At 39.6% G+C, this 21213-nt stretch overlaps 1 non-coding gene across 1 annotated transcript; it reads right to left on the bottom strand.

Moving 5' to 3' along the window:
* Window positions 1-1631: 1631 nt before the first annotated feature.
* LOC127077381 (small nucleolar RNA R71) lies at window positions 1632-1738 on the bottom strand. The gene has a single exon (XR_007787199.1). It is a non-coding gene; the product is annotated as a small nucleolar RNA R71 (small nucleolar RNA).
* Window positions 1739-21213: the final 19475 nt, after the last annotated feature.

Here is a 21213-nt window from a genome sequence, read left to right as displayed (position 1 = left end):
GCCATAGTAGTAGTTTCCTACACCGGGGAACTACTACACTTTATTTAATTTTAAGTAGTAATATGTATTGAAGAAGCAAAGCCTACCGACTTGTGGAGGACTGCTCAAGTGCTCTAAGAATCGCTATACTTTGTACTTCGATCTCCAGGTTTTTATTGAATTATTATTATTATTGCCCATTTATTGTTATAAGCATGTTTGCCGCTGAGTTAATCTGTTTATGCCTTGTGATTGCTTTAATTAATATGTTCGGCTAAACTACCGATATCGGTATGTAGCAACTTAGTTTGATGAGATTTAATAATAACCGGTGAAAACCCTTTTTCTCAAATAACCTTTTAGGCTGAAGTTTTTAATATGAATTTAATTAACTTTATCACAAAAAGCGTGAAAAGCTATTTAATACGATTTTGCCACGAGAGTGGGAAATTAACTAAGGTGAGAACCAACAATCGCGAGAGCGTGAGGCTCGAGCTGGATAGTAAAAATTAGGCATTGGGTTTAAAAACAGCGAGAGCACTTTAAAAACAATTAGAATTTATTTATTTTCAAAAAGTAATTTTGACTTCAAATGGGACAGCGAGAGCGTACATTCTAACTTTAAGTTATAGGCCAAATCAACAACCACGAGAGTGTGAGATAAAGTCTTTTAAGTAAATATTTTCTACTGAGAGATATTTGACATTTAAACTATTCACCGGTGACTTATCGAATCCCTGACGATTAATGCGTTGCATACTGATTCCTTCCTTTAATTCTTTCTTAAAACCGAAAATTTCCCTTAGATTTACTATATTACCCCCGAACTCTTACTAATCAATTCCCTTAGCTAAACATAGTGACGTCAGCAGCACTAATTTGACCATAGGTCCCTGTGGGATCGATATCTTTTAAAACTAAAGCGACTAGACTGTGCACTTGCAGTCAAGTACCCGACAGACTATATTTTATATATAGCCACGACAAGCATCAAGATTTTGGCGCCGTTGCCGGGGATTTATTTTAGTCGAATAGTGCGATTCTTCTGTTGCACGGTATAGACTAAGGTAAAAACAAAAACTAATCTTCTCTCCTTTTCTTTCCCTGATTGTATGCCAAGTACTCGCTCACAAGGCGATAACTTAGCACCACCAATCCCCGAATTAGAGCGTTTCCTATACGTTAGACGCCGAATACACGAATATCAACAAAAATACGGTATTCCCGATATCTCATTTCCTCTTAAATCAGAAGAAAAACCAAACATGGCTGACGAAGTACCACAGAATCGTCCTTTTAAATTCTACGCTACCCCATCTCAGCAAGAACCTCACAACAACATTGCTGCCCCCGCTATTAATCAAAATGATTTCGAGCTGAAACCCTCACTCTTATCAGCCGTCCAACAACATCAATTTGCTGGAAATCCAACAGAAGATCCTAATGAACACCTGACCAAGTTTGTGTTGTACGCGGATACTGTAAAAGCGAATGGTGTATCTCAAGATGCGATAAGACTGCGCCTTTTTCCCTTTTCTCTAAGAGACAGAGCTTGGGCTTGGTTGCAATCCTTTCCCTCCAACTCCGTTACAACATGGGAGGAGTTGAAGAACGTCTTCTTATCCCGATACTTTCCGCCGAGCAAAACTGCTATGCTGAGAGCTCAAATCAACAGATTCAGGCAAAAAGATGTGGAATCTCTCTACGAAACGTGAGAGAGATACAAGGACATGATGAGGATATGTCCACATCACGGTCTAGAAGACTGGGTGATCATTCACACATTTTATAATGGGCTTCTATACAACACAAGACTTATAATAGACGCTGCCGCGGGCGGTGCACTTATGGATAAGCCATACACCGAAGCCTATCAACTCATTGAAAACATGGCCCAAAACCATTGCCAATGGGGAGGTGAACGAACTCCAGTGGAAAAATCCCAGACTAAGGGTGGAATGTACGAAATCAGTAGCCTTGACCATGTTTATGCAAAGGTAGATGCCCTTGTCCAAAAATTAGATAACTTGACCATACCACTCGCAGCCACCGTGGCTGCTGTAACTCCAAACTGTGAGCTATGTGGAAATCCTGGACACACTGCACAAGAATGTCAAATATTAGTAGGAGTCCCAACCGATCAAGTGAACTACACACAAGGAAATCCCTATTCAAATACTTACAACCCTGGTTGGAAAAACCATCCCAATTTCTCGTATAAGAATAACAATGCCCTTTATGCACCTGGCCAAACACCAGTTGTTCCGCTTGGATATCAAAAACCAGCCAATAATGCTCCTAACATGCTTAGGAAGTCAAATCTCGAGTTGATGATGGAAAGCTTCATAGCTACTCAAGCTCAAACAAACAAGGACTTCTTGAACCAAAACATACATACTAGCGAGCAACTCAAACAACTAGCGAATAAAGTAGACGCCTTAGCCACCCACAATAAAATGCTTGAAACACAGATTTCACAAGTGGCTCAACATCAAGCATCTACAGCCGCTCCAGCTGGAACATTTCCTGGACAGCCGCAACCTAATCCGAAGGGACATGCAAATGTTGTTATACTGAGAAGTGGAAAAGAAGTAGATGGACCCGTAGATCCGAGACTCCAAAACCCTGCCATGTACCAAAAACCAGATAAAACCTCAACTGAGCAGGTGAATGAACCAAAGGAAACAGAAGATAATACCCAGGAGGCCGAAGAGAAAGAGAAACCTTATGTGCCTCCACCTCCTTATAAACCACCCATTCCGTATCCTCAAAGACTCAAAAGTTCTAAAACTGCGAATCAATTTAGGAAATTTGTTGAGCTTCTGAAGCAATTAAATATTATGATACCCTTTACAGAAGCCATCACACAAATGCCCTCCTATGCCAAATTTCTTAAGGAAATCCTATCCAATAAAAAAAGATTGAGGATGACGAAACAATTACACTTACTGCCGAGTGTAGCGCCATAATCCAGAACAACATGCCTCCCAAACTAAAAGACCCGGGTAGTTTCTCCATACCCTGTGTCATTGGAAAGTTCGTCATAGACAAAGCTCTATGCGATCTAGGAGCCAGCATTAGCGTAATGCCCCTAACCATTTATAGAAGGCTCAGTATGGGATAGTTAAGACCGACAAAGATGTCCGTTCAATTAGCTGACCACTCGATTAAATATCTTGTCGGTATACTAGAGAATGTCCCAGTTCGTGTAGGTCAATTTTACATTCCTACCGATTTCATAATCATGGACATTAAAGAAGATGCCAGTACACCTATCATTCTAGGAAGGCCATTCTTGGCTACCGTCGGAGCTATCATAGACGTAAAGAGAGGTAAGCTGACATTCGAAGTTGGAGAGGAAAAGGTTGAATTCATCTTAACCCAATTCTTACAAGCGCCAGCTATAGACGACACCTTCTATCTGCTTGATGTCATAGACGAATGCGTGAGAGAGATGGAGATGGAAGAAACCACGTATTCTGAAATAATGAAAATCCAAATCCCTCCAATCCTTGAAGACAATAATTGACATGAACCATACTGTCACACCCCAATTTTGACCCTGAATCGTTGATTCAATACATTCATCATAGCTATTGCATGTCTACATAACATACCATGCATTCCATACCGCATAGTGCCTAAAATATCAGTCGAAATAATTTTTTCGGATCTACAGACAAACCGGTTGAATTAATCAACGGATGTGCGTCAAATCAGTGGACGAAAAATTTTAAAATCAAGCTTCTAGACATCAATTTTATTAATCTACGTTTCGCGTAGTTTAATAAGGTATGCTCGATTTATTTTTTCAGCTAATTTTTCGGCCACTTTTTGATCAGCTCAAGCCTGTTTAACCGGTCAAAATTTATTTCAAAATTAAAAGAAACGCTGTATTTTTCCAATAAGTTTATTTTGCACTGATCATTTTGGTGCATTCATTTTATTTTTTTTGGGCACTTTTGCGTCCAACTTTTCTATTTGGAGTCCTTTGTCTTTTTAATTTTTCAATTAAAATAATGAAAATAATTAAACATATTTGTCTATATTTTATTTTTATTTTTGATTATTTAAAACAATTTGATTTCTCTTTTAATTTAATTATTTCAAATTCCTTTTACAATAAAAACCAATCAGTGAACCCCTTTTTCATAAAAAGAATTTGTCTCTATACATATGGAAAAAGCCAAGATGTTGCAGGCAGAAGCAGACAAAAAATGAAGGGATCCAATGTCTTTATTTTGGTGGCATCAATGGATTACCTTTTTACCTTGAGGCATTTTAGGAAATTTTACAAGAAAAAACACCCAAAAATAAAAAAACCCTTCAGATAACACAAAGGACTTCATGTTTTAGGGGGGACCGTGTTTTCTGCCGCTACTATAAGCACAAGTAACACCATAACACATGGAGGAGGGGGGGGGGGCTGGTTTGAATGTCCACGTCTAGGAACCAAACTAGTCATACACAACTCTTCACATCACAGTGTTCTACACACAACCCTCAGGCCTATGAACAAACCTCCATCACCTTGGCCATTACTCCGGTTTCGTTCATCAACCTTCTCCCTCCAATGACGCCTTTCCAAACCACCGTATAAACTACTCCCTATCATGATTCGAACACACTAACCTGTTACATCTCATCATTCCCAACAACTCAAACTTCGCATCTCCGACACAAAATACCTTCATGCCGACGATGCAACCACGCCTAACATAGCCTCACCATTAAAACATATTACAAAACCTGCACAATCAAGGGTATGGAACAAACGCTGCTGCTTTGAGCACAACACTTTTCAACAACGGTTTAAGCTGTGGCTCTTGCTATGAAATTAAATGTGCAGGTGACCATAAATGGTGCCTTCCTGGCTCCATTGTTGTCACTGCTACCAACTTCTGTCCACCAAACAATTCCTTGCCTAATAATGCAGGAGAAAGGGAGGTATAAGGTTCACCATCAATGGATATTCTTACTCCAACCTTGTTCTTATCACAAACGCTGCTAGGGATGGTGATGCAGTTGCTGTTTCCATCAAAAGGGTCAAAAAAACCGGTTGGATTTCTATGTCAAGAAACTGGGGACAGAACTGGTAAAGCAATATTTACCTTAACGGTCAAAGCTTGCCTTTCAAGGTTACAACAAGTGACGGTCGAATTGTGGTCTCCAATAATGTTGCTCCAGCTACATGGTCTCGATGCCTTCCATTGAAATCGCAGTCGCATATTCACAACCAACAAACATAGTCCCGCAGCAGACATCACCCACCCCTGTCATCGAACTCCTCCACCAGATCGCGACCGCGGAACCCCAAAGGCCGATAACCTCAAGCTCACAACACCACGACACACTTTCAAACGCCACACAATAAACCTGAAACAAAAAGAAGAAAGAAATTTGTTAAAAATTTCACCAAACACATTCCGTGCAAGGTGAAACTTCACGTTTTCGAATGATTTGGTAACACAACTCTCACAACAACAATATTACAAGATCAAAGCAAAACAGTGAAATACAAGGAAATGCATCAGAAGGAAACTCCACTCAACATGCCGGAGCATCGCGATCATCAAATTCATTCCATCCTCAAACGAAAAGATCGAAATAAAGCTCACCTTGAGGTCCGGGATACTCTTCTGCTCGTGGTTGATTTGGACGAAGATGAAGCCTTCAGTTTCGGCTCCGTGGATTGAGATGAAGAGAACAAAGTTATTGTTGATGCGTATGAGTGCGAGAATGGAATCGCGATTCGAATCGTTGTGTTGATGATGAAGAGTGTGGAATCACGAATCGGTGAAGAAGAGCACGAAATCGCCATTTGAATCGTTGGAGAATAGCAGGTGATGGTGAATCTGTTCGAATCTGTGCTGAAGGGTGACGAATCCAGATTCGTGTTCGTGCGTCATTAATTGTTGGCGTTCGTGGCTTTGTATGTTGGTTTGTGACGGTGGCTTTGTGACGGTGGCTTTTGTTGAATGTCGCGATTAGAATTCAAGAAGATGATGAGCAATAACCGTCCTAGTGGAAATTGAAACGAGTAATAGGCATTTTCGTTTTATGAATTTATCACCACCAACAGATCTGCCGCCTCCCTCCCCGCGCTTTCTCTCTCTCAATTTAAGGTTTTCTTTATTTATTTATTTCTATTTTCTTTATTTTATTATTTAATTAATTTCTTATGATTTGTTTTTAGGTTTAGTATCATGTGGCATGGGCCTTAGGCCCATGTTTAATATGTTTGTCTTTATTTTTACACTCCTCTTTGTTACTAACCGTTATTTTATTTTATTTGATTTAATTGATTAGTTGTCTTTTAATTAATATTTGGAATTTTAGATTGTTTGTTTATAAGTTTTAGCTTTTTTTCTAACTTCTTAACATTGTAAATAGTGTACTAATGTAAAGATAGTTTGATTAGTTGTTGCATCGATTCCTTTGCATTGCAATCTCAGAGTTAAAATTCAATTTAATTTTTGAAAATCATTTGGATGCATAGATTCAGTTACTCGGTTTATGAAATGATTCTTACATGATCCACTCTAAGTTACCTTAGAGCTAAATTCAGTTGCTTTCAATTTCGGTTGGTTTCCGGTCACATGGCTTACTTTTCGGCCTTCTTACAATGAGTTTTTTAAGCAATATCAATTTAATTTTCAATAATTTCAAACCTTTGTACATTAATCTTTTTTAATTTAACTTCAAATTATTTTCTTAATAAAATCTGAAGAAAAAGATTATCCTGGATGGAATATCCAGTCATAGTCCCGAATATTAGGCTCAAGCTGTAAGAGCTTGCAAGCCATATATATTCGTCTTCTCTCCAAAACACTTGTAAATATTCAAATTATTTTCTTAATAAAGTTGGAAGAAAAAGATTACCTGGATGGAAATCCAGTCGTAATCCTGAATATTAGGCTCAAGTTGTAAGAGCTTGTAAGCCCTATGTATTCGTCTTCTCTTCAAAATACTTGTAAATATTGAAACTTCTTTTCTCAGTAAATTGGAAAGAAACAGACTGCCTAGGTGGAATATCCAGACGTAGTCCCGAGTATTAGACCCAAGCCGTAAGAGCTTGCAAGTCACAAGTACTCGTCTTTCAAACTCCAAAATACTTAATCCCTATCTTAACTCCTTTCAATGAAGATGGACATGGAACATGGAGGATACTGTGCATTCCTGAGATTAAGATTCGAGGTGGATGCCTCGCCTATCTTGACTCTCGCCGTCATTGTCAATGCGGTTTCTTCAAACCCTTTCTCAATCAAACCTCAAAATACTTAATCTTTATTAAATACTTTTTCCAGTAAGATGGAAATGGAACATGGTGGATACCACGCACTCCTGAGACTAGGATTCGAGATGGATATCTCGCCCATCCAAGTTCTCGCCATTACTCAAAATACATCCAACCAATCAAACTCTTTTTTCGCCGCCGTGCGGTTGATCAAAAACATTTTCATAAACGAAAGACATATCGTCTTAAGGTGATGCAAAACAATGTTTCGGCCACGATTGTTGAGTCGAGATAAGTGACGTTTTTCCGAATGTTGATTTGTAAATCCATTTGATGTGTGGTGTACGTCCGCTCCTCATCTGTTTTGGGTAAAACAATGTTTTCGTCGATTAATACAATATAGCTTTCGCTAAAATCGACCAACAAGCAAACATTTTTCTACCCAGAACTACGTAAGCCTTGACTTCTCTATTGAGATACGTAGGAGCAGGATTTGTAAATCTTGTCAGGCCCACTAATAAAAAACTTAGGTTTAGTCCTTCGTTGAAAAATCCAAAAACATTTTCCTCTCTTCTATTCTTTCTTTCCCACCTAATAACTTAAAGCCTAACATTTCAAACTAACACTAATGCGCACAACTAACCTAACGGTTCTCGTTGAGTACAACGGACGTGAGGGGTGCTAATACCTTCCCCTCGCGTAATCGACTCCCGAACCCTGATTTGGTTGCGACGACCAATAATCATTGTCGTTCTTTCTTGGGTTTGATTGATATTTCCCCTTTCCTTTTTAGGAATAAATAAAGTTCGGTGGCGACTCGTTTTAGTCCATCATGCGAGCGTGCGATTGCGCTTCGCTTAAGTCGTGTTCTCATTTTTTCGAGGTGCGACACATATCAAAACGAAAGTCTAAGCGAATGCTTAGCACTTACACCCGACCACATGCCATGCCCAAAGAAACCTGACTTAGAATTAAAAACACTACCAAAGAACCTAAGATACGAATTCCTAGATACTGAACTGAAAAGACCAGTAATAGTCAACGCTGACTTAGGACAGATGGAAACCGAGAAATTACTAGATGTCCTAAGAAAGTATCCAACAACGTTAGGATATAACATCGTCGATCTAAAAGGAATAAGTCCTTCAATCTGTATGGATCGTATTATGCTGGTGGAAGACTGCAAAACCTCTAGAGAGCACCAGAGAAGGATCAACCCAATCCTAAGTACCGTAGTCAAGGATGAAGTAAAGAAACTTCTAGACACTGGAATCATATACCCGATCTCAGACAGTCAATGGGTTAGTCCCGTTCATGTAGTACCCAAGAAAGGAGGTGTTACAGTTGTTAAGAACGAGAAGGGCGAGTCCATAGCACAAAGAGTTGTAACCGGAAGTAGATTGTGCATTGACTATAGAAAACTAAATAAAGCCACTCGTAAAGATCATTTCCCTATACCTTTCATAGGTCAAATGCTTGAACGACTGGCTAAGCATTCTCACTTCTGCTATCTAGACGGTTATTCAGGATTCTTTCAAATCCCAATCCATCCTGACGACTAAGAAAAGACTACCTTCACATGTCCTTATGGTACATTCGCCTACCGACGAATGCCATTTGGCCTATGTAACGCTCCCGCAACATTTCAAAGATGCATGATGGTAATCTTCGCAGATTTTATAGATGACATCATGGAAGTCTTCATGGACGATTTTTCTGTTTGCGGTCAGAGTTTTGAAGAATGTCTATCTAACCTCGAAATGGTACTCGAAAGATGCGTAAAAGTAAACCTCGTTCTAAACTGAGAGAAATGCCATTTTATGGTTCAACAAGGAATTGTATTAGGTCACGTGGTATTTGACAGAGGAATTGAAGTGGACAAAGCTAAAATCGAAATTATAGAGAACCTTCAACCTCCGAAAACCGTTCGAGAGATAAGAAGCTTTCTAGGACACGCCGGTTTCTACCGACGTTTTATTAAAGATTTCTAAAAAATAACCAAGCCACTTACAGGATTATTAATGAAGGACGCTGACTTCATATTTGATGAAAAATGCTTAACAGCGTTCAACCAACTGAAAACATCTTTAATCACCGCACCCATAATGCAACCACCTGACTGGAGATTACCATTTGAAATCATGTGCGATGCGAGTGATTACGTAGTGGGCGCAGTACTAGGACAAATGAAGGATAAGAAGCTTCATGCTATTTACTATGCGAGTAGAACGCTTGATCCTGCCCAAATGAACTACGTCACCACTGAGAAAGAACTTCTAGCTGTCGTGTTCGCATTGGAAAAATTTCGTTCCTACCTGGTGGGGGCGAAAATTATCATCTATACCGACCACGCTGCTATTAGATATTTGTTAAGTAAGAAGGATGCCAAATCAAGACTTTTAAGATGGATCCTGCTCTTACAAGAATTTGATTTAGAAATAAAAGATAAGAAAGGTACTGAGAACGTAGTAGCAGACCACTTATCTCGTATCGAAGGGAACAAGCCTGAACAAACCCCAATTAATGACGATTTCCCTTACGAACGACTCATAGCCCAAATGGAAAGTGATATGTCTGAACTGACATTAAGCGATACAGAAATAGAAGAATCCTAGAAGAAGTACACGCGAATGCAACTCTGCCATGGTACGCTGACTTCGTCAACTACCTAGCCGTCGGAGTACTTCCGCCGGACCTATCTTATCAACCAAAGAAAAAGTTCTTTCATGACCTAAAACAGTATTACTGGGATGAACCCCTTCTTTTCAAAAGAGGGACCGACGGTATTTTTCGTCGATGTGTTCCTGAGGATGAAATCGAAGATATAATCTCTAATTGCCATTCCGCCCCCTATGGAGGGGATGCAAGTACCTCAAAGACCTGCACTAAGATCCTGCAATCCGGCCTATTTTGGCCTACCCTATGGAAAGACGTCCATAACGCGGTTATAAAATGCGACCGGTGCCAATGCACTGGCAACATCTCAAGACGCGATGAAATGCCACAAACAGGAATCTTAGAAGTCGAAGTCTTTGACGTATGAGGGATTGACTTCATGGGACCATTCCCAGCTTCTTTTGGCAATAAATACATACTCGTTGCTGTCGACTATGTCTCAAAATGGATCGAGGTTGTAGCCTCTCCAACAAATGACACACGAGTAGTAATCAATCTATTCAAAAATATTATCTTTCCCAGATTTGATGTGCCGAGACTAGTAGTTAGTGACGGTGGCTGTAACACCCTTCTAAAATACCCCAAATATTTAATAGCAACAACAAGTATATATATATATATATATATATATATATATATATCAGAGTAAATACACAAAACAAGGGTGTCACATTTTCGAAAATAACATCTGTCATGCTCTTTTATTATATCAACCATAAAACATTTCAAAAATACGCAGCGGATAGAAATTATGTCAACCAATTAAAATGTATAACATATTACATGAAAAATAGTTCAACAACCGACAACAAAATAATTAAAACATCCCGTCCCGATGTTACATCTATCAGAGCATGACCCACTAAAGCGACTACACTAGACTCCAAGCATTAGCTTCTACTCGACTCATTGCTCGTTACCTGAAAAATAACTGTAAGGGTGAGTCTCTCAATCAATATAATAAGCATTATAATTCATCATGTAATGCTAAGTAATTTAACACGTTTCATCACCCAAATCAGATTACACATACAGCAACGGCAGTTATCAACTCAATATCATACTCAAGAACAACATAAAATGCAACTCAAATGAGACTCGACTCGTCATGCATGTGGTACCATTCGGAGTAAAACTCCCAACTTAAAATCATTGCCATTTTAGTGGGCATCAAGGCATAAGCCTTCAACTTTCAACTTAAAATTTGCCAATCCAGGCCAACGTGGTGTGAGCAAAGCTCCGACTTAATGCATATGAATGTACATGGCATACACGACTCTAAACTGTCGACAACATAATAATAATATCAACACAACAACGTTTCCAACCAAAAATCAACTTAAAATCAACTTTGGCTCACCAAGCCTACAACTCAGTATTTCAACAACTTCAACACAACTTATCAACATATTTGTATCAACACTCCATAACATAATCCAACAAAATTACTCATCAGAATTAACGGTAATAGGCCAATCGCCAATTATATTCACAACTTTAAAATATCAATTTTTCTAATTTCCAACAGTGTTAACCGGTTAACGCCCTGGGTTAACCGGTTAACGCAGGACAAAATACATTTTCTGGCAAAACGCAACAGTGTTAACCGGTTAACGCCCTGGGTTAACCGGTTAACGCAGGCAAAACAGCACATTTTCACAAAATATAACAGTGTTAACCGGTTAACGCCCTGGGTTAACCGGTTAACGCAGGCAAAACAGCAGTCCCTGCGCTAACACAAGGCAGAATGCAGAGTTCCCGCATTTTCCGCCGTTGGAGGACTTCCGGACCTCCGATTCAATTTCCGTAAAAAGCTATACGTTCGGGGGAACACGACTCACACAATTACGGACTCAATTACAGCTTTAATACAACTTATTCATCACAATATTTCAGCATTCAACATTCCAATTAGGGTCACTTCAACGGTTTATCACTACCCATGACATGTTAATCTATAATACCCGTTAACGACGATAAACCCCCCTTACCTGAGATAATCCGGAAGTCTCTAAGCTTCAAGCTTTTCCGCTCTTCAACCTTTGCTCTTTCTCCACTTTTCACCTTTCAGCCGCTTTCTCTGTTTCACGTGAAAACTCTTTACCAACAATGAACCCTTTTTTTTCCATATTCCAACTTATATATTTTCCACTATAATTATTATTCCAAATAATAATAATAATAATAATATTAATAATAATCCAATAATTCAATTTATTTAATTAAATTATTAAATATATTATTAACTTAATTAAATAATCCTCTTATTTAATTCGGGGTGTTACAACTCTCCCCTACTAAAAGAGTTTTCGTCCTCGAAAATATACCTCAAGCAAATAACTCTGGATAAGACTCCTTCATCCGACTTTCAAGTTCCCATGTCATGCTTTCGCCCGCAGCTCCCAACCAAACGACTTTAACCAACACAATCTCTTTTCCTCGAAGAGTCTTTGTTTCACGATCTTCAACTCGTACAGGCTTTGTCTCTACTGTTAAATTATCTCGCACTTGCACATCATCCATACTAACCACATGAGACGGATCTGAGATATACTTCCGAAGCTGCGACACATGGAATACATCATGCAAATTCGAAAGATTAGGTGGTAATGCCATTCGATAAGCAACTCTTCCAACCCGTTCTAAGATCTGATATGGACCAATGAAGCGAGGAGTGAGCTTTTTAGACTTCAAAGCCCTCCCAACTCCGGTCACAGGCGTGACTCTCAAAAACACATGGTCACCAGCTTGAAATTCTAAATCCTTTTTCCGCTTGTCATGGTAACTCTTCTGCCTACTCTGAGAAGCTTTCATCTTCTCCCGGATAAACTTCACTTTCTCGGTAGTTTCTCGAACTAACTCTGGTCCAAGTACTACACCCTCACCAGATTCGTGCCAACACAAAGGAGTTCTACATCTACGACCATATAATGCTTCAAAAGGCGCCATTCCGATACTAGAATGGTAACTATTATTGTATGTGAACTCGATCAATGGAAGATAAGTGTCCCACGAACCTCCTTGTTCAAGAACACAAGCTCTCAGTAAATCTTCCAATGACTGAATAGTTCTCTCAGTTTGGCCATCAGTTTGAGGATGATATGCCGAACTCAACCTCAACTTAGATCCCAACGAATCTTGCAAACTTTTCCAAAATCCCGATGTAAACCTCGGATCCCTGTCCGACACAATACACAGAGGAACACCATGCAACTTTATAACTACTCGAATGTAAATCTCTGCCAACTTCGCAATTGGGTAAGTGATGTTAATAGGTATAAAGTGAGCCGACTTCGTGAGCCTATCAACGATCACCCAAATCGAATCATGCCCTTGTAAGGTAGCAGGCAGCCCCGTTACAAAGTCCATAGAAATGCTATCCCATTTCCATTCTGGAACTTCCAACGGTTGCATCAACCCAGCAGGCTTCTGATGCTCAATCTTCGACTTCTGACAAGTTAAGCACACATACACAAAACGAGCCATATCTTCTTTCATTCCGGGCCACCAAAATAATTTCTTTAAATCCTGATACATTTTAGTAGCTCCTGGATGAATACTCAAACTGCTTCTATGACCCTCCTCTAGAATACTTCTCTTCAAAATCGCATCATCAGGAATACAAATTCTTCCCCCTAATTTCAACACACCTCTCGCGTCAACCTTAAAGTCACTTTTCCCTGATTGACCACAACGATTAAGGATATCTACTAATTTCACATCCAACTTCTGTGCCTCTCGGATACTATCCATAAAATCATTATTAATCTTTAGCATTCCTAGCATCACACTCTGCGGTGTTACTTCGCAAACCAAACTCATATCCCGAAATTGCTCAATTAATTCCAACTCCTTAATCATCATTGCCGACACATGCAAGGTCTTTCTACTTAAAGCATCGGCCACAACATTTGCTTTTCCTGGATGATAATTCAAACCGAAATCATAATCCTTAAGCAATTCGAACCACCTACGTTGTCTCATGTTCAGCTCTTTCTGATCAAATAGATACTTTAAACTTTTATGATCGCTGAAAACTTCGAATCTGGAACCATAAAGGTAATGCCTCCAAAGTTTTAGCGCAAACACTACAGCAGCAAGTTCAAGATCATGCGTAGGGTAGTTCTTTTCATGAATTCTCAACTGTCGCGACGCATAAGCAATTACTTTATTATTTTGCATGAGCACACCTCCCAAACCCATCAACGAAGCATCACAGTAAATTATAAACGGTTCCTCCGGATTTGGCAAAGTCAAAACCGGCGCCGACGTCAATCTCCTCTTTAATTCATTAAAACTCTCTTCGCACTGAACATCCCACACGAAAGCTTTACCTTTGCAAGTTAATTTAGTCAACGGAAGTGCTAACTTAGAAAATCCTTCAATAAATCTTCTATAATATCCAGCTAATCCCAAAAAGCTTCTAATCTCGGTAACCGACTTAGGAGTTTCCCATTGCAATACAGCTTCTACCTTGGAAGGATCTACAACAATACCTTTTCCTGAAATTACATGGCCGAGAAAACTGACTTCTCTTAACCAAAACTCACACTTGGACAACTTCGCATACAATTTCTTATCTTTCAAAACCTCCAATACTAATCTCAAATGTTCCTGGTGCTCTCCTTCGGACTTAGAGTAAATCAAAATATCATCAATAAATACTACCACAAAATGATCCAGATAAGTATGGAAAATACGATTCATGTATTCCATAAATACTCCCGGCGCATTAGTCACACCGAAAGGCATCACAGAATACTCATAATGTCCATACCGAGTTCTGAACGCTGTCTTCTGGATGTCTTCATCTTTCACTCTGATCTGATGATAGCCCGATCTCAAATCAATTTTACTGAACACACAAACACCCACTAATTGGTCCATCAAATCATCTATCCTCGGTAGTGGATACTTATTCTTGATCGTTACTTTATTCAATTGTCTATAATCAATACAAAGCCTCATACTACCCTCTTTCTTCTTTACTAGCAACACTGGAGCTCCCCACGGCGACACACTTGGTCTTATAAACTTCTTCTCAAGTAAGTCTTCCAATTGCTTCTTTAATTCATACAATTCAGATGCCGACATTCTATACGGTGCCATCGAAACAGGCCTAGTACCAGGTACCAGATCGATAGTAAATTCAACTTCTCTCTCTGGCGGCACACTAGGAATTTCATCAGGAAAAACTTCAGGGAATTCTTTCACCACTAACAGTTCCTCTATCTTAGCTTTACTTTCAACCGACAACGTCGCCATCAAGGAAAACATCTGAGCTCCTTCTTTCATCAATTTTCGCAATTCTCTGAAAGGTAATAAGTCAACTCCTTCCTCTTCAGGAGTGGAAAACCTCACCGACTTATGATGACAATTTATATGAACATAATTATACTCTAACCAGTTCATACTAAGAATTACATCCATCCCATCCAACTGCAAACATACTAAATCAACACAGAAATCTTTATCGAAGATCGACAAAGGACATTTTAAACATACCAAAGAAGTAGTTACTGATCCCTTAGCTGGGGTCTCAACAATCAATTCACCGTCCAAAGCGGACAATTTTAAACCCAGTCTTCGAGCACAGTTAGCAGAAATAAAACAGTGGGTAGCACCGGTATCAATAATAGTAATTAAAGGAGTACCATTTATGAGACATGTACCTCGGATAAGTCTGTCCTCACAGGAGGTTTGAGTTCCGGTCAATGCGAACACCTTCCCAGTCTGAGATTTCTTTGGCTTCTGACACTGACTTCCAATATGCCCTTCTTCGCCACAATTAAAACAAATCATTTCCTTGTGCTTGCAATCAGCTATTGCATGACCAGTCTTACCACAGCGAAAACACCTCTTTACTTCAGCAGTGCATACATTACTCTTATGACCAGCCTGACCACATTTGAAGCAAACTATACCAGCAGGAGCACCTCCCTTACTAGTCCTCTGAGCCGGAGCAGCTCCTTGTTTCCCTTTTCCCACTGGGGCATCATACGGCTTGCCACGGTTTTGATGCTGCTTTCCCTTGCGGTCACTGACAACCTTGTAATGAGCATTATTGTCTTCCTCAAATATCCTGCAGCTATCAACCAATTCAGTAAAAATGCGTATCTTCTGATACCCAACAGCCTTCTTAATTTCAGAGCGCAATCCGTTCTCAAACTTGATGCACTTTGAAAATTCAGCACCAGCACCAGTGTAATGAGGATAAAATTTGGACAGCTCCACAAATTTTGCAGCATAGTCAGTGACAGACATGTTTCCTTGCTTCAGCTCAAGGAACTCGATTTCCTTCTTACCACGGACATCTTCCGGATAATACTTTCTCAGGAATTCCCTACGGAATACATCCCAAGTAATGTCTTCACCTGCCACGGTCAACTTCTCGTGAGTCTCTAGCCACCAGTCATCAGCTTCGACTGCTAGCATGTGAGTACCATACCGAACCTTCTGAGCTGGAGTGCAATCCATAACACGGAAGATCCTCTCAATTTCTTTCAACCATCCCAAGGCTGCATCTGGATCATGCTTCCCTTTAAACACCGGCGGATTCTCTCTTTGAAAAGTCGCCAAGCTACGTGATCCAGCATCTCCACCAGCATTTGGCAAGTTCTGCACAGCTTGTGCCATTGCTTGCATTGCGGCAGCCATTGCAGCGTCATTCCTTCCAGCCATTTCAACTTATCAATACAACACAACTTAAAGTTAGATTAGTAACAATACACAATTGTTAGACAGTAACGACACGACAACTGGCCGGACAGACCGACCTGCTCTGATACCACTAATGTAACACCCTTCTAAAATACCCCAAATATTTAATAGCAACAACAAGTATATATATATATACATCAGAGTAAATACACAAAACAAGGGTGTCACATTTTCGAAAATAACATCTGTCATGCTCTTTTATTATATCAACCATAAAACATTTCAAAAATACGCAGCGGATAGAAATTATGTCAACCAATTAAAACGTATAACATATTACATGAAAAATAGTTCAACAACCGACAACAAAATAATTAAAACATCCCGTCCCGATGTTACATCTATCAGAGCATGACCCACTAAAGCGACTACACTAGACTCCAAGCATTAGCTTCTACTCGACTCATTGCTCGTTACCTGAAAAATAACTGTAAGGGTGAGTCTCTCAATCAATATAATAAGCATTATAATTCATCATGTAATGCTAAGTAATTTAACACGTTTCATCACCCAAATCAGATTACACATACAGCAACGACAGTTATCAACTCAATATCATACTCAAGAACAACATAAAATGCAACTCAAATGAGACTCGACTCGTCATGCATGTGGTACCATTCGGAGTAAAACTCCCAACTTAAAATCATTGCCATTTTAGTGGGCATCAAGGCATAAGCCTTCAACTTTCAACTTAAAATTTGCCAATCCAGGCCAACGTGGTGTGAGCAAAGCTCCGACTTAATGCATATGAATGTACATGGCATACACGACTCTAAACTGTCGACAACATAATAATAATATCAACACAACAACGTTTCCAACCAAAAATCAACTTAAAATCAACTTTGGCTCACCAAGCCTACAACTCAGTATTTCAACAACTTCAACACAACTTATCAACATATTTGTATCAACACTCCATAACATAATCCAACAAAATTACTCATCAGAATTAACGGTAATAGGCCAATCGCCAATTATATTCACAACTTTAAAATATCAATTTTTCTAATTTCCAACAGTGTTAACCGGTTAACGCCCTGGGTTAACCGGTTAACGCAGGACAAAATACATTTTCTGGCAAAACGCAACAGTGTTAACCGGTTAACGCCCTGGGTTAACCGGTTAACGCAGGCAAAACAGCACATTTTCACAAAATATAACAGTGTTAACCGGTTAACGCCCTGGGTTAACCGGTTAACGCAGGCAAAACAGCAGTCCCTGCGCTAACACAAGGCAGAATGCAGAGTTCCCGCATTTTCCGCCGTTGGAGGACTTCCGGACCTCCGATTCAATTTCCGTAAAAAGCTATACGTTCGGGGGAACACGACTCACACAATTACGGACTCAATTACAGCTTTAATACAACTTATTCATCACAATATTTCAGCATTCAACATTCCAATTAGGGTCACTTCAACGGTTTATCACTACCCATGACATGTTAATCTATAATACCCGTTAACGACGATAAATCCCCCTTACCTGAGATAATCCGGCAGTCTCTAAGCTTCAAGCTTTTCCGCTCTTCAACCTTTGCTCTTTCTCCACTTTTCACCTTTCAGCCGCTTTCTCTGTTTCACGTGAAAACTCTTTACCAACAATGAACCCTTTTTTTTCCATATTCCAACTTATATATTTTCCACTATAATTATTATTCCAAATAATAATAATAATAATAATATTAATAATAATCCAATAATTCAATTTATTTAATTAAATTATTAAATATATTATTAACTTAATTAAATAATCCTCTTATTTAATTCGGGGTGTTACAGTGGCTCCCACTTCATATCGAATATATTTGGAAAACTCCTTCTGAAGTACGGAGTACGACACCGCGTAGCAACACCGTATCATCGACAAACTAGCGGGCAAGTCGAAGTCTCGAATCGATAAATAAAATAAATTCTTGAGAAAACCGTAGGAATATCCAGAAAAGACTGGTCATCCAAGCTAAACGAAGCTTTGTGGGCCTACAGGACGGCTTACAAAACCCCGATAGGAACCACACCCTTCAAACTAGTTTATGGTAAATCTTGCCACCTCCCTGTGGAACTGGAACACAAAGCATATTGGGCAATTAAAACCCTTAACATCAACCACACTTCCGTAGGCGAGAAACAGATTCTGGACATCCGCGAATTAGAAGAGCTCAGATTGGACGCTTACGAGAATGCCAGGATCTACAAAGAACGAACCAAAAGATGGCATGACAAACGCATCTCTAGGAAGGAGTTTAAAGTCGGCGACGTAGTGCTGCTATTTAATTCAAGACTTAAACTCTTTCCAGGAGAACTCAAATCTCGGTGGTCTGGCCCTTTCGAGATCACCAAGGTTCTCACTAGTGGTGCGATAGAAATAAAAGGTAGAAATAGTGACCCTTTCATAGTAAACGGGCAGCGCTTAAAGCATTATCATAATATAGAAAACAGAGACTATTCGAACAGTCTCATACTCATAGAGCTGCTCGCTCAACCCCAAACCTAGTACAACACGACACTACTGTCGAACTTCCGACATTAAACAAAGTGCTTAGTGGGAGACAACCCACCTTATTTCTTTTCGTTATTTTTCTTACTATCTAGTTTTTCCTTTCTTTAATTTTCTTCGTTATTTTGTTTGCTCCCCCTTCTTGATTCTTTGCAGACACTCTTGTTGTTTCTAGTAACTAACTTAGATATATTGGATACTGACTAACAGGAAAATTACTAATTAGTTAGTTAATTACATTCATCATGCAACAACCAGAGATAGTTTTCAGAGGCCGAGTTCAACGCAGGCGGTATGATTATCTAGCCAGGAAGAATATGGCATTGACCATATATTATGATGGACCGACCATGGATAAATTAGGCATTCAAGATAGCATCCTATATATGTTTAACCAGCTGGGGTGGGAGAACGCAACCATTAAGAGACGGTTTGTCACGTACCGTGAGCTAACCTTAGAATTCTTGAGTTCCCTTGTATACATCCCTGAACATGGTTACGGACTTAACAAAGGGTTAATATCCTTTAGGTTATTTAGCATGGACTTCACCTACACCCGTTGAGACCTTGCTGACCTCTTAGGATTCCCTAGCGGCCCTTTCGTCTTTACTACCCGCCAGGAGGACCTTATCGATGACATTAATCTCGATGACTTATGGGGTTGCATATCCGGAGAATCCAACCCAAACCCGAATGAGATGCCCTCACAAAAGATCCATAATCCTGCTATCCGTTATTTTCATAAAATACTAGCCCATACCTTATTTGGTAAGGAAGAGAATAACACATTAGTGTCCCGAGATGAACTCTTCATCCTGCTGTGTGTCGATCAAGGTCGCCACGTCAATATAGTATCATTCATGATGGAAAGATTTGTCCACCTTGCTAAGAATAACCGTACCCCACTAATCATAGGAGGCCTAGTTACCATGATAGCAGACGCTATAGGACTTGTACACCCACTTTATGAGCTTATACCTTTTGGAAACATCCGCCCAATGGATATTGACTTTTGCTTTGACCGCAGAATCATAGGTAACATTGGACGGATACCTTTGATTATCTAATCAGTAATGAAGTGGTTTGACTTTTCACCTTTCCTAACCATGAGAAAACGAATGTTCACAACTGAGATAACTGGCTCTATGACTTAGAGGAACACCCTATCGATCCACCTTCACCTCTCGCTACACTGCTCAAATATGAGTGTGTTAATGACCATATCCTTAAGGAAGAATCTGACTCTGAAACACCTCCCAACTATTATAACTTTGCTGAACCGGTTCCTGCATCTTGTGCTGATAATCATGCCATGCTCATCACCCGTCTGAATACTTTCCAAGCTGACATCACCATTGTGAAAGAAGAGATAAAGCTCATACGCTTTGATGTCCTAGGCCTGATGGATATAGCCGTTGAGCAGTTTCATTATCTGAACGAAGTTGTTGCTGCCTTGGGACAAAAATGTGGCTGAAATTTCTGACCACTGATTTCTCCTACTCGCACTAAGCAATGAGGACACTGCTTTGTTTTGTGTGGGGAGGGAGCACTTTTATTTATTGCATTACTTTTGTTCTATTGTTTTCATTTGCTATGTTATCGCTACATTTTTTTCTATGATACATCCAATTTCAATTTATTAATTCAATTGCTATTTATTTAATTAAGCTTATTTCATCTATTTATTTATTTCTGCATTTATGCTGTTAAATTCATATTACTTAGCTATTATTTATGCTGCTATTTTGCTGTGTTGATAATTTTTTTGAATTTAGCGTGTGACGACTGTCACTATAGGGTGACGTTCGTCTCGCAGACGTGACGACCGTCACGAATCTGGAACGATCGTCACACACATGAAAGTGACCGTTACAGAAGACCGTTATGCATCCGTTGCTCGTGACGACCGTCACACCCCTGTGACGACCGTCACGAATTCCATAGAGCTCTCCTATAAAAGCAGGCGCTCTTTCTCCTTTTTCTCCTCACCAATATTCACTCTCCTATATTCTGATCATCATCTATTCAATTCTTCACTATTTTTCTACGAGCGCATAACTCACAAACCTTCCACCTCACCCACCAACACCAAAAGTTACATC

This window comes from Lathyrus oleraceus, chromosome 4 (genome assembly GCF_024323335.1).
Source record: "Lathyrus oleraceus cultivar Zhongwan6 chromosome 4, CAAS_Psat_ZW6_1.0, whole genome shotgun sequence".
Lineage (NCBI taxonomy): Eukaryota > Viridiplantae > Streptophyta > Magnoliopsida > Fabales > Fabaceae > Lathyrus > Lathyrus oleraceus.
This window is presented reverse-complemented; position numbering and strand designations above follow the sequence as displayed.